Consider the following 14,747-nt stretch of genomic DNA (forward strand, 5'->3'; position numbering starts at 1 on the left):
GTAGGTCGTCATTGTAAATAAGAATTTGTTCTTAACTGACTTGCCTAGTTAAATAACATAAAAAACATTTCCATTTGGCACTAGTCATACCCTTCACATTAAGGTTGGGGTCAGTTCAGAATTGAATTGAGTTAATTAATAAACAGCCATTTTAAGTCATGAATTCCATTTTTATTTGCTGATTTGACAACTGAACTTCATGTCGCCCTCATCTCAGAGTAACAGAGAGACTTGTGGTGAAGTCGCACAAGAAGATTCCGTATCAAATCTCTGGAACTTGACATTTTGGATTTAGAATGAGGAGTTGGTAAACCTATTGCTGTATAGAGGTGAACTGAGAGTTGTCAGGGGGAGAGAGAGAGGAGGCTAGCTGACTGTCAGTGGGCTTAGTTTAACCACTGGTTCTGAGGTTAAACTACTACCTTTATAGAGGACTAGTTCTGTGGTTAAACTACTACCTTTATAGAGGACTAGTTCTGTGGTTAAACTTAAACCACACACCAATACTACCACCCCCCTCCCAGTGGAGCTCCCTCCCTCCCTCCCTCCCTCCCTCCCTCCCTCCCTCCCTCCCTCCCTCCCTCCCTCCCTCCCTCCCTCCCTCCCTCCCTCCCTCCCTCCCTCCCTCCCTCCCTCCCTCCCTCCCTCCCTCCATGAGAATCTGTCTATATGGAATCTGTCTCTCATCCATTCATCCAGGCCTCCACTAGAAAGGACACCCTCCTCCTCCCTCTCTCTGTGTCTCAGCCACCGTAGCGAGTTATAACGGAGACTATTTTTCATGCTACAGCAGTCCTCCTCATTATCCTCTCATTTGCATTGCAAACCGTTACTTCAAACTCTGTGTCCCTCTGTCAGGCCACAATCTGCATAACCTAATTTCCTCGCAGTGATGAATCTCTTCCGAGACATTATTGAGAAAAATCCTATGTCATTCCATTGAAGCCAGTGATAAAGGAACTTTTACAAAGTTATTTGTTAAGATGCCCACATGGTTTACAGTAGTTTTAGACGTGAAAAGGTTTTTCTAGTTAAGCTGCCCACATGGTTTACAGTAGTTTAGACGTGATAAGAGCTTTCAAGTTAAGCTACCCACGTGGTTTACAGTAGTTTAGACGTGATAAGAGCTTTCAAGTGAACAACATAACAGTGAACGCTACACCCCCAAAAATTATCCAATGGATGACCTGCGTTGTACATACAGGTAAGTAGTTGTTGTTTTTAACACATTATATAAATAATTGTGAAAATTAAATAGAGTAAACATTAAATAAAACATGTTGAAAATGGTACAAGGCTTGGTCACAACAGAGTTAGCTACCGTAAATACTGTAAGAGGTGAGTAACACTGAAGTGATGGTGATGCAATATCTACAATATGTAGCTCCTTTGTGAGGAACATTTCAACATACAGTAGTGGTTGGTTGTCTTTCCATCTCTCTCTCTCTCTGCAGTTCATTTTGTCGCAACAACAGTCATGTAAAACACTGTGCTCTGTATAACATCTCTTTTTCGACACACTTCACCTTTTCCATCTGCGTTCCTCATCGTGGTTCCCTCGTACCGTCCCGAGAGTCCTGACACCATCCCTGTCTGTGTAGAGAACAGTGCACATGGTCATACTATCTCCATATAGCGTGGTTCCTCCATGCTCCTTTCACAAACACCACCACTGCTGCCAGTCCAGCTTATATACAGCGTCAGAGGTTAACATGGCCTGGTCTTTACCTAGAGACGTTTTACTGTTGTTACTGTACCAGTGAGGGGCTAGAGTGGAGATAAGGAGGTGGAGTCTGGTAGTGTGTTGGTTGGTGGCACTCTGAGTAGGGTCTGCTAGCTCCTTCTCTGGAGAACGCTAGCTAGTTAGCTAGTTAGCGCAGGTGATGGATGGTGGGATGTCGTGGGGAGGGGTTTTGGGGAGGCTCTCGTGACTGTTTGAGGTACTGAGGAAGGGACAGAGGAACCGGAGAAGGCTGGGTACTAGCTGGTCAAGAAGCTGGAGGAAGGTGGGTTGGGACCTCACTTCTATACCACTGTGTTCCTCTGTCGGTATGGGGGAGGGGGCAGAACTGTGCCCGGCTTGAGATTGGACGAGAACTCTGATAGGTACTGGGTTTTCGGCCACCTCCGGCCTGATGCAGCCGTTCCGTTTGTAGAACAACTTGCCATTGGTGGTTCCCGCCTCAAGGGTGCTGCCCGCCTGGTTTGTAAAGCTGTTCAACGGCTTGGGTGGCAGGCTGTGCTGCCAGTACTCTGGATTGTCAAAGGTCACCTTGAGCTTCTTGCCTGCCGGTTTGCCTCCCGCCTGGTTCCCCTGTCCCTGCTTCAGTACACTGCCAGGGTGGGTGGTGTGCCCCTGGTAGGCTGGTATAACACTTCTCTGGTCCTCGGGCACCGACATGGAGAGGGGACCTTTCTTGACAGTTGACCTTTCAGGGTGGTAAACCTGGGTGGCAGAGGGCCCACCACCACACTGGATTAGGTGGGACTGGTGTCCCTGAAGGCCCAGGTGGGTTCGTTGTGGTGAGTTGCCAGATAGGGCCGAGTGGCCAGGTTTCACACCAACACTGTGGAGCTTGTGAATGTGGTGACCCGGCAGTGGGTGATGGCAGCCTCCCTGCAGCCCAGAAGGGGAGCTCTCTGTCGGTACGACGGGGTAGTAAGGAAGGCCAGTCTGGACGGTGAGTTGGGGATAGGAGCCAATACTGATAGTCGAGGCTGTACTCTGTGATGGGAGACCACCGTTCTTTCTCAAGACCAGGTCTCCGGGGTTGTGGAAGGTGTTGAGGTAGAGAGGCTCGTTGATGTACTCGTCTTCGCCCCCCTTGGGCTGGCTGTTGGGTGTGCTGTGGTAGGCTGGGTTGTCCAGGGCGTGGACCTCGCCGTTCTTGCGCCGCGCCACGAATGGGTTCTCCTCAATCGGTTTCAGATAGTCTAGAGAGAAAGAGAGAGAGAGAGAGAGAGAGAGAGAGAGAGAGAGAGAGAGAGAGAGAGAGAGAGAGAGAGAGAGAGAAAGAAAGAAGGAGAGAAAACAATAAATAGTGTGTGAGAGAGAGAGAGAAAGAAGAGAAAGAGAGAAAATGAGAAGAGGGTAGTTCACCAAAGATCAGTGAGCAGATCCATATCAAGGTCTGAAGGCCACCTTGCCAAGCCTTTCCTTGTCAGTCTCCTCTCTCAGCATCCTGAGGTGAACCAGCAGCTCCAGTTCTGCACTGCTGCCTGCCAGGCACTATAATAGTATGGGGTGGAATCTATCTATTTGACACTCCTCCCCTCCACTCCCCCACTCTCCCACCCTTCCACTCCTCCCCTCCACTCCCCCACTCTCCCACCCTTCCACTCCTCCCCTCCACCCCTCCACTCTCCCACTCCTCCACCCTTCCACTCCTCCACCCCTCCACTTCTCCACTTCTCCACCCCTCCACTCCTCCACTCCTCCACCCCTCCACTCCTCCACCCCTACACTCCTCCACTCCCCCTCCACTCCTCCACTTCCTCCACTCCTCCACCCTCCACTCCTCCACCCTCCACTCCCCACTCCTCCACCCATCCACCTTAACTTCTCCACTCCTCCACCTCCACTTCTCCACTCATCCACTCCTCCACTCCTCCACTTCTCCACTCCTCCACTCCTTCACCACTCCACCCCCACTCCCCCACCCATCCACCTCCACTCTCCACTCCTCCACTTCTCCACTCCTCCACCCCTCCACCCCCTCCACCTCCACTCCTCTCCACTCCTCCACCCATCCACCTCCACTTCTCCACTCCCCTCCTCCACTCCTCCACCCTCCACTCCTCCACTTCTCCACTCCTCCACTCCTCCACCCTTCCACTCCTCCACCCTCCACTCCTCCACTCCCTCCACTCCACCCCTCCACTCCTCCACCCCTCCACTCCTCCACTCCTCCACCCCCTCCACTCCTCCACTCCTCCACTTCTCCACTCCTCCACCCTCCACTCCTCCCCTTCTCCACTCCCCACTCCTCCACCCATCCACCTCCACTCCACCTCCTCCACTCCTCCACCCTCCACTCCTCCACCCTCCACTCCTCCACCCCTCCACTCCTCCACTTCTCCACTCCTCCACCCTCCACTCTCTCCACCCCCCCACTTCTCCACTCCCCCACTCCTCCACTCCCCCATTTCTCTACTCTCCACCCATCCACTTCTCCACTCCTCCACCTCCACCTCTCCCCCCTCCACTCTGCCATTTCTCTACTTCTCCACTCCTCCACCCTCCACTCCTCCACCCTCCACTCCCCTCCACTTCTCCAACCCTCCACCCCTCCACTCCTCCACACCCTCCACTCCTCCACTCCTCCACTCCTCCACCTCCACTCCTCCACTCTCCACTCCTCCACCCATCCACCTCCACTTCTCCACTCCTCCACTCCTCCACTCCTCCACCCTCCACTCCTCCACCCCTCCACTCCTCCACCCTCCACTTCCTCCACCCTCCACTTCTCCACCCTCCACTCCCCCACTCCCTCCACTCCCCATTTCTCTACTTCTCCACCCATCCACTTCTCCAATCCCTACCCCTCCCCCCTCCACCCTCCACTCCTCCACACCTCCTCCACTCCTCCACTCCACCACTCCTCCACACGTCCACTCCTCTACCCCTCCACCCCTCCACTCTTCACTTCTCCCCCTCCACTCCTCCACCCTCCACCCCCTCCACTCCCCCCTAACCCCTCACCCTCCACTCCTCCACCTCTCCACTCTCCCATTTCTCTACTTCTCCACTCCCCCACTCCTCTACCCCCCTCCACTCCCCCACTCCTCTACCCCTCCACTCCCCCACTCATCCTCCACTCCCCCACTCATTCACTCCCCCACTCCTCCACCCGTCCACTCCTCCATTCCCCTACTCCACTCTGGTGCTCAACCGCCCCTCCACCCTCCACTCCTCCACTCCCCCACTCCTCTACCCCCTCCACTCCCCCACTCCTCTCTACCCCTCCACTCCTCCACTTCTCCACTCCCCCACTCCCCCCACTCCTCCACTCCTCCACCCGTCCACTCCTCCATTCCCCTACTCCACTCTGGTGCTCAACCGCCCCTCCACCCCCTCCACTCCTCCACTCCCCCACTCCTCTACCCCTCCACTCCCCCACTCCTCTACCCCCTCCACTCCCCCACTCATTCAATCCTCCACTCCCCCACTCCTCCACCAGATCTGTCTAGGCTCTAGGCTTGGGTTTCCTGGACACAGATAAGCCTAGCTATTCCAATGGAGATTCTTCATTGTGCATGTTTTTTAGTTCAGGACTAAGCCAGCCCCAGATGGTCTAACTACCTGACGAGGTCTTATCCTTCATGGGGGTCATGTAGCCGTCCTCGTCCGTGTCCCCCCGGGGCCCCACACCCCGGTCCCCCAGGAACACGGTAGGGTCGGCACTGTAGCGCTGCCCGTTGTTGTCCTCTGCCCCGGGCCTTATCTGGGTCTTCTTCTTGAGCAGCGTGCCATTGCAGCGCTGGTCCTCTAGGGTGTCCAGGGCTGCCCCCTGCGTGCCTGCAGGATCTGGAGAGGAGACACAAGACGGGGACCCTCCCAATGCCAGGCCCTCCTCAGGGGTCGAGCCTGAACCGTCCCGGTACCCAAACTGGTTCTGGGGAAAAGGGGAGACAACATGAGAGGAAAACATTAACTCCAATGTAGGAGGACTAACACTCATTACAAAGCCGCTCTTACAAATCAAGGATGTTTTTCATTTATTTAATGTCATTTATTATTCTCATGGAGATGAACATCTCTTACAAGAGAGGGCCTGTATAGTTACTCTGAAACCAGATCTGGACCAGAGTTATGAGAGAAAACGTTTGACTCCATGAACCAACATGTTGTTGTGAATCAAATGACTCCATCCATGAACCAACATGTTGTTGTGAATCAAATGACTCCATGAACCAACATGTTGTTGTGAATCAAATGACATGAACCAACATGTTGTTGTGAATCAAATGACTCCATGAACCAACATGTTGTTGTGAATCAAATGACTCCATGAACCAACATGTTGTTGTGAATCAAATGACTCCATGAACCAACATGTTGTTGTGAATCAAATGACTCCATGAACCAACATGTTGTTGTGAATCAAATGACTCCATGAACCAACATGAATCAAATGACTCCATGAACCAACATGTTGTTGTGAATCAAATGAACCAACATGTTGTTGTGAATCAAATGAACCAACATGTTGTTGTGAATCAAATGACTCCATGAACCAACATGTTGTTGTGAATCAAATGTCTCTGCGGCTGTTTTCCAGGGTATAGTTTTGGTTCAAAGGTCTCGAAGAAAGAAGGAGGAAAAACAGAGTTTGTATTTAAACACCTGAACCCTATGAACAACAACAATAACAACAACAAACATATTACATGACTTATAGGGCAAGTATATTTCCTGATATTCTCCAGGATAGCTCCAAGCTATTAGAGCTGGGACAGCTTGCCAGAGTTTCTACTAGAGAGCCATCCCCCTGCCCGCAAGGTTTTACTGCTAATATTAGTCACCTTCTGGGAAGCCACAAAGGGAGAGGGGGGGTCCTGGGGACCGGCCTCTCTTTCACTCCCACCCACTCTTTCCTCTGTCCTCTCTCCATCACTCCATCGCTCTGCAATCAGCTCTTCTCCTCTCCTCCTCTAGCCCAACCTCTCTATTCATCCCTCTCCTCCGTCAAGTTTTTAAAAGGCCCCATTATCCTCTTCTCCGGTGAGGTTCAATCAGAAAAGCAAATTAGTCAGAATTACACTCTATCCCAAATGGCACCCTATTCCATTTATAGTGAACTACTTCTGACCACTACTCAAAAGAAGTGCACTGTATAGGCAAGGGGGGGCATTTGGGCCACATCCTAGCTAGTCTATTTTATTCACTGTGCCAGCGGAGCCAGTGTTCCAGTTCTTTCACTTTGCAATTTTCTTCCATGACTCCCTGTCCTATTCATAGTCCTAGACTGTTTGACTGCATAATGAAAATGTGTTTCAGTCAGAATATTGACCTTTGACATTTCAGATGTGTGGGTGCCTGTGTCCAGGTCCCCCAGGGCCATGGCATGACCGCCAGCACGAGGGCACATGGGCACACAGTCAATATGAGATGCAGGATCATGGTCGAGGCAGAGCGGTGGCGAGCGACAGAGTAAATAGCCAAGCCCAGGACTCATTGTCTCTGAGCAAACGGTGGCGGCGCTTTAGTGGAGAGGCTGCTATTTACACACGGAGGCCGGCGTAATGAAAAAGGAGGCCTGGAGAGCAGGTGGATAAAAAGGCCAGGGTCGGGCGTGACACACTGGGACACAGAGATGGAGAAGAACTGGAGGAGGCAGACTGGGACAGAGAGAGAGAGAGAAGAACTGGAGGAGATATACTGGGACAGAGAGAGAGAGAAGAACTGGAGGAGATATACTGGGACAGAGAGAGAGAGAAGAACTGGAGGAGATATACTGGGACAGAGAGAGAGAGAAGAACTGGAGAAGGCAGACTGGGACAGAGAGAGAGAGAGAAGAACTGGAGGAGATGTACTGGGACAGAGAGAGAGAGAAGAACTGGAGGAGATAACTGGGACAGAGAGAGAGAGAAGAACTGGAGGAGGCAGACTGGGACAGAGAGAGAGAGAAGAAAGAACTGGAGGAGATATACTGGGACAGAGAGAGAGAGAAGAACTGGAGGAGATACACTGGGACAGAGAGAGAGAGAAGAACTGGAGGAGATATACTGGGACAGACTGGGACAGAGAGAGAGAAGAAAGGAGGGACAGAGAGAGAGAGAAGAACTGAGGAGGCAGACTGGGACAGAGAGAGAGATAATAACTGGAGGAGATATACTGGGACAGAGAGAGATAATAACTGGAGGAGATATACTGGGACAGAGAGAGAGAGAAGAACTGGAGGAGGCAGACTGGGACAGAGAGAGAGAGAGAAGAACTGGAGGAGATAGACTGGGACAGAGAGAGAGAGAAGAACTGGAGGAGATACACTGGGACAGAGAGAGAGAGAAGAACTGGAGGAGGCAGACTGGGACAGAGAGAGAGAGAAGAACTGGAGGAGGGACAGAGAGAGAGAGAAGAACTGGAGGACTGGAGGAGGGACAGAGAGAGAGAGAAGAACTGGGAGACAGACTGGGACAGAGAGAGAGAGAAGAACTGGAGGAGATACACTGGGACAGAGAGAGAGAGAAGAACTGGAGGAGGGACAGAGAGAGAGAGAAGAACTGGAGGAGATACACTGGGACAGAGAGAGAGAGAAGAACTGGAGGAGGGACAGAGAGAGAGAGAAGAACTGGAGGAGGCAGACTGGGACAGAGAGAGAGAGAGAAGAACTGGAGGAGATAGACTGGGACAGAGAGAGAGAGAAGAACTGGAGGAGGCAGACTGGGACAGACTGGAGGAGAGAGAGAAGAACTGGAGGAGATATACTGGGACAGAGAGAAGAAGAGAAGAGAGGAGAATGGAGGAGGCACTGGGACAGAGAGAGAGAGAAGAACTGGAGGAGGCAGACTGGGACAGAGAGAGAGAGAAGAACTGGAGGAGGAAGACTGGGACAGACTGGGACAGAGAGAGAGAGAGAAGAACTGGAGGAGGCAGACTGGGACAGAGAGAGAGAGAAGAACTGGAGGAGGCAGACTGGGACAGAGAGAGAGAGAGAAGAACTGGAGGAGGAGGGACAGAGAGAGAGAGAAGAACTGGAGGAGGCAGACTGGGACAGAGAGAGAGAGAAGAACTGGAGGAGGGACAGAGAGAGAGAAGAACTGGAGGAGGGACAGAGAGAGAGAGAAGAACTGGAGGAGATACACTGGGACAGAGAGAGAGAGAAGAACTGGAGGAGGGACAGAGAGAGAGAGAAGAACTGGAGGAGATACACTGGGACAGAGAGAGAGAGAAGAACTGGAGGAGATACACTGAGACAGAGAGAGAGAGAAGAACTGGAGGAGGCAGACTGGGACAGAGAGAGAGAGAGAAGAACTGGAGGAGGCAGACTGGGACAGAGAGAGAGAGAAGAACTGGAGGAGGCAGACTGGGACAGAGAGAGAGAGAAGAACTGGAGGAGGGACAGAGAGAGAGAGAAGAACTGGAGGAGGCAGACTGGGACAGAGAGAGAGAGAGAAGAACTGGAGGAGGCAGACTGGGACAGAGAGAGAGAGAAGAACTGGAGGAGGCAGACTGGGACAGAGAGAGAGAGAGAAGAACTGGAGGAGGCAGACTGGGACAGAGAGAGAGAGAGAAGAACTGGAGGAGATACACTGGGACAGAGAGAGAGAGAGAAGATGGAGGAGATATACTGGGACAGAGAGAGAGAGAAGAACTGGAGGAGATACACTGGGACAGAGAGAGAGAGAAGAACTGGAGGAGGGACAGAGAGAGAGAAGAACTGGAGGAGGCAGACTGGGACAGAGAGAGAGAGAAGAACTGGAGGAGATACACTGGGACAGAGAGAGAGAGAAGAACTGGAGGAGGCAGACTGGGACAGAGAGAGGAGAAGAACTGGAGGAGGCAGACTGGGACAGAGAGAGAGAGAAGCAGACTGGAGGAGATACACTGGGACAGAGAGAGAGAGAAGAACTGGAGGAGATAAACTGGGACAGAGAGAAAGATAATAACTGGAGGAGGCAGACTGGGACAGAGAGAGAGAGAAGAACTGGAGGAGGGACAGAGAGAGAGAAGAACTGGAGGAGGGACAGAGAGAGAGAGAAGAACTGGAGGAGATACACTGGGACAGAGAGAGAGAGAAGAACTGGAGGAGATACACTGGGACAGAGAGAGAGAGAAGAACTGGAGGAGGCAGACTGGGACAGAGAGAGAGAGAAGAACTGGAGGAGATACACTGGGACAGAGAGAGAGAGAAGAACTGGAGGAGGCAGACTGGGACAGAGAGAGAGATAATAACTGGAGGAGATATACTGGGACAGAGAGAGATAATAACTGGAGGAGATATACTGGGACAGAGAGAGAGAGAAGAACTGGAGGAGGGACAGAGAGAGAGAGAAGAACTGGAGGAGGCAGACTGGGACAGAGAGAGAGAGAGAAGAACTGGAGGAGGCAGACTGGGACAGAGAGAGAGAGAGAAGAACTGGAGGAGGCAGACTGGGGACAGAGAGAGAGAAGAACTGGAGGAGATACATTGGGACAGAGAGAGAGAGAGAGAGAGAAGAACTGGAGGAGATACACTGGGACAGAGAAAGAGAGAAGGGCTGTCTAGATGAATGGAAATCAGATGGAAGTGGAGGTAGGGTTTGATACTTTCTGAGGCTGATAGGACATTGAGGAAAAGAGAGGAGGAATTACATCACAATTTAGTTGTTGTGGATAGTATGTGTGTGTAGTTGTTAATTTGAGTGTGTGTGTGTATGTGTGCTTCTGCGTGTGTGTGTGTGTGTGTGTGTGTGTGTGTGTGTGTGTGTGTGTGTGTGTGTGGGGGGGGGGTGTTTCTGTGCATGTGTGGGGGGTGTTTCTGTGCATGTGTGTGTGTGTGTGTGTGTGTGTGTGTGTGTGTGTGTGTGTGTGTGTGTGTGTGTGTGTGTGTGTGTGTGTGTGCACAAATGTGTGCTTCTACCTACCCTGTTGGAGTCGACGCGGAGCCTGGCTGTGTATGATAGTGGAGGCATGTTAAAGTGATGGGGAACCAGGTACTCCTCAGCATCCATAAAGTCCTCCACATCCTCCTCATCCAACAGGCTCTGGAAGAACTTACTGTCGTTGGGGCTGGGCAGCTTCATACGGTCATCCCCCTGAGTTAAGAAACACAGATACACAACATCATATTACTGTCTACTGGGTTGTGTTCAGCAGAGCACAGCGTAGCGAAATGTTTTGCTGCGCAACACCACATTTGGGACGGTGGCGCTAACGTATGCTAATGTCATGAGCATGACGTTATAAGTAACAAGAACATCTCCCAGGACATGTCTTATATGGGCAGAAAGCTGAGATTATTTTCATCTAAATGCACTTTCCAGTTTACAGTAGCTATTAAATCAAATCAAATCAAATGTATTTATATAGCCCTTCGTACATCAGCTGATATCTCAAAGTGCTGTACAGAAACCCAGCCTAAAACCCCAAACAGCAAGCAATGCAGGCGTAGAAGCACAGTGAAAACACGTCCATGTTGTTTGAGGAGAGGACACAACAACAAAACACTTTCATCACGGCAACTGGTTTGATACATTCACCTCTGAAGGTAAATAATGTACTTACATTCAGTAATCTTGCTCTGTTTTGTCATCCTGAGGGTCCCAGAGATAAAATGTAGCGTAGTTTTGTTTGATCAAATCAATTTTTATATTAAAATGTCGGAACTGGGTTCTAAAGTTTGAACCCCAGCTGGTTCTGGCCCCACACCCACCCCACCCCATTTGGGTATGTCGTTTTAGGCAAACATTGAAAAAAAGGGTCTGATCCCAGCTTCTACCCCTGAACAGTTAATCAAATGTCTACCCAGACTATCTGCATTGTCCCCCCCCCCCCCACCTTGTCACCCCCCCCCCATCTCCTCTTTTACGCTGCTGCTACTCTCTGTTTATTATCTATGCATAGTCACTTTAACTCTACCTACATGTACATATTACCTCAACTACCTCGACTAACCTGTTCCCACGCACATTGACGCTGTACCCCCTGTACAGAGCCTCGCTACTGTTATTTAACTGCTGCTCTTTAATTCATTGTAATTTTTATCCCATTTTTTACTTATCTATTTTTACTTAACAATTATTTATCTTAAAACTGCATTGTTAGTTAAGGGCTTGTAAGTAAGCATTTCACTGTAAGGTGTTCAGCGGATGTGAAAAATACAATTTGTTTTGATTTGATTTGGAATTGATCAAGTTCAGGCAGAGTATGCCTCAACTGTCTACTTGCTCAACATGATCCTGATTTTTACAATATCTTGGGACTGTTGTGGACATGTGCATTAAACCAGAGTACGCAGATATGCAAAGTAAAAAGGAAATACCTGAAACCCCACCTCTTCAAGGAATACCTAGGATAGGATAAAGTAATCCTTCTCACCCCCCCCTTAAATGATTTAGATGCACTATTGTAAAGTGGCTGTTCCGCTGGATGTCAGAAGGTGAATTCACCAATTTGTAAGATAAGAGCGTCTGCTAAAGACTTAAATGTAAATGTAAATATTTAAGTTCAGCGAACTGCAATACTCCTAAACAGGATTTTCATGCATTTCTCAGGACTGGACTGCCTTGTGTCTCATCCACCAGCAGACCAGACAGAGAGAGAGAGCAGGGCTGAGCCGTACCTGGATGACCAGGTATCTCTGGGGGTCCCGGGCCATCCTACACAACTCTGCAGCCAGCTCCTTAAACTTGGGCCTGCTGTCTGCGTCTATCATCCAGCCTGGAAGAAAGAAGACACAGCTTGTCATAAAAGAACATGTTTGATTCAGATAGTAAGGTAATGTGTAGTAACAACGACCTCTGAATGCTAAGGTGCCCTGTTGCTATCTGTGTACTGCTCATTCAGGCCCACTAAAAGGCTTTTAGTACGTTGTGTACATTTGAGTCCCAGAGGAATAGTGGTCACTGGTCACCATGGTGACTGCTGATACCAAATAACAGATTCATCCTGAATCTTAGAATAACATGAAATACCATTCAGTCATTGGCTGGCCTGAGACAATGTACAGTAGATAGTGTTAGAGAGAGAGAGAGAGAGACAGAGAGAGACAGAGAGAGAGAGAGAGAGAGAGAGAGAGAGAGAGAGAGAGAGAGAGAGAGAGAGAGAGAGAGAGGAGAGAGAGAGAGAGAGAGAGAGAGAGAGAGAGAGAGAGAGAAAGAGAGAGAGAGACAGAGAGAGAGAGAGAGAGAGAGAGAGAGAGAGAGAGAGAGAGAAAGAAGGAGAGGGAGAGATAACGACAGAGAGATGAAAAGAGAGACAGAGAGAGAGAGCGACAGAGAGGGACAGACACAAAGACAGAGAGAGAGAGAGAGAGAGAGAGAGAGAGAGAGCAGTCAACAGTAACCTTGGGAAAATCCTCTACATTATCATTAACAGCAGACTCTACACTTCCTCAATGATAACAATGTACTGAGCAAATGTCAAATTGGCTTTTTACCAAATTACCGTACAACAGACCATGTATTCACCCTGCACACCCTAATTGACAACCAAACAAACCAAAACAAAGGCAAAGTCTTCTCATGCTTTGTTGATTTCAAAAAAGCCTTCGACTCAATTTGGCATGAGGGTCTGCTATACAAACTGATGGAAAGTGGTGTTGGGGGTAAAACATACGACATCATAAAATCCATGTACACAAACAACAAGTGTGCGGTTAAAATTGGCAAAAAACACACACATTTCTTCACACAACGTGAGGGTTAGACAGGGATGCAGCTTAAGCCCCACCCTCTTCAACATATATCAACGAACTGGCGCGGGCAGAGAAAAATCTGCAGCACCCGGACTGACCTCACCCTAGTTGTTGTGGATAGAATCTGAAGTCAAATGTCTTGTTTGTGTGATGATCTGGTGCTTCTGTCACCAACCAAGGAGGGCCTACAGCAGCACCTAGATCTTATGCACAGATTCTGTCAGACCTGGGCCCTGACAGTAAATCTCAGTAAGACCAAAATAATGGCATGTTAAAAAGGTCCAGTCACCAGGACCACAAATACAAATTCCATCTAGACACTGTTGCCCTAGAGCACACAGAAAAACTATACATACCTTGGCCTAAACATCAGCGCCACAGGTAACTTCCACAAAGCTGTGAACGATCTGAGAGACAAGGCAAGAAGGGCATTCTATGCCATCAAAAGGAACATAAATTTCAACATACCAATTAGGATTTGGCTAAAAATACTTGAATCAGTCATAGAGCCCATTGCCCTTTATGGTTGTGAGGTCTGGGGTCCAGCTCACCAACCAAGACTTCACAAAATGGGACAAACACCAAATTGAGACTCTGCACGCAGAATTCTGCAAAAATATCCTCAGTGTACAACGTAGAACACCAAATAATGCATGCAGAGCAGAATTAGGCCGATACCCACTAATTATCAAAATCCAGAAAAGAGCAGTTAAATTCTATAACCACCTAAAAGGATGTTATTGTATTCCCAAACCTTCCACAACAAAGCCATCACCTACAGATCAGATGAACCTGGAGAAGAGTCCCCTAAGCAAGCTGGTCCTGGGGCTCTGTTCACAAACACACCCTACAGAGCCCCATGACAGCAGCACAATTAGACCCAACCAAATCATGAGAAAACAAAAAGATAATTACTTGACACATTGGAAAGAATTAACAAAAAAACAGAGCAAACTAGAATGCAATTTGTTTTGATTTGATTTGAATTGATCAAGTTATATTTGGCCCTACACAGAGAGTACACAGCGGCAGAATACCTGACCACTGTGACTGACCCAAAATTAAGGAAAGCTTTGACTATGCACAGACTCAGCGAGCATAGCCTTGCTATTGAGAATGGCCGCCGTAGGCAGGACATGGCTCTCAAGAGAAGACAGGCTATGTGTCTCACTGCCCACAAAATGAGGTGGAAACTGAGCTGCACTTCCTAACCTCCTGCCCAATGTATGACCATATTAGAGAGACATATTTCCCTCAGATTACACAGATCCACAAAGAAGCTTTCGAAAACAAATCCAATTTTGAAAAACTCCCATATCTACTGGGTGAAATTCCACAGTGTGCCATCACAGCAGCAAGATTTGTGACCTGTTGCCACGAGAAAAGGCAACCAGTGAAGAACACGCACCA

General features: G+C 49.4%; 1 pseudogene; it reads right to left on the minus strand.

Moving 5' to 3' along the window:
- Window positions 1–936: 936 nt before the first annotated feature.
- Window positions 937–14,747, minus strand: part of LOC135542931 (receptor tyrosine-protein kinase erbB-4-like) — a 255,714-nt pseudogene continuing 241,903 nt past the window's right edge.

The sequence above is a fragment of the Oncorhynchus masou genome, chromosome 7 (assembly GCF_036934945.1).
Source record: "Oncorhynchus masou masou isolate Uvic2021 chromosome 7, UVic_Omas_1.1, whole genome shotgun sequence".
Lineage (NCBI taxonomy): Eukaryota > Metazoa > Chordata > Actinopteri > Salmoniformes > Salmonidae > Oncorhynchus > Oncorhynchus masou.